The sequence below is a fragment of the Octopus bimaculoides genome, chromosome 16, assembly GCF_001194135.2.
Source record: "Octopus bimaculoides isolate UCB-OBI-ISO-001 chromosome 16, ASM119413v2, whole genome shotgun sequence".
NCBI classification, from domain to species: domain Eukaryota; kingdom Metazoa; phylum Mollusca; class Cephalopoda; order Octopoda; family Octopodidae; genus Octopus; species Octopus bimaculoides.
In genome coordinates, this window is record NC_068996.1 from 8,882,863 (window position 1) to 8,883,343 (window position 481).

Genomic DNA, 481 nt, shown 5'->3' on the forward strand with positions numbered 1-481 from the left:
ATATATATATATATATATATATATATATATATATATATATCCCCTCCTCCCCGAACTCTCATTTTACCCCCTCCCCCTAATTGTTTTATTCTGTTGCTCTTCAACCATTCTGTACTGCCTGTCATCACTTCCTCTCTTCTGAGCCACTGGTGCTTGACATACACCTCACCTTCCTGCATTATCAACCATGCCTCCACTTTTACTAGCTATTCACCCTTAGCCTATCTTTATCACCTCTCACTCCCCCGCCCCCCACTCTTGCAAGCTTTACCCACCCATCTTCATATTTTTCTGTCCAATTCTCTCTTCTAGTCACCTGTGCCCTACATTATTACACCTTTCCACTATCATTTTTATCTCTCTTTCCACCTACACCCCAATTATCCCCCCCTCCGCCATATATTATACAAAATAGCCACGTACCTCTTCTTCTGTAACCAATCTATTCCTGTCCCATTTATCATTACACCAAGCGTCTCCT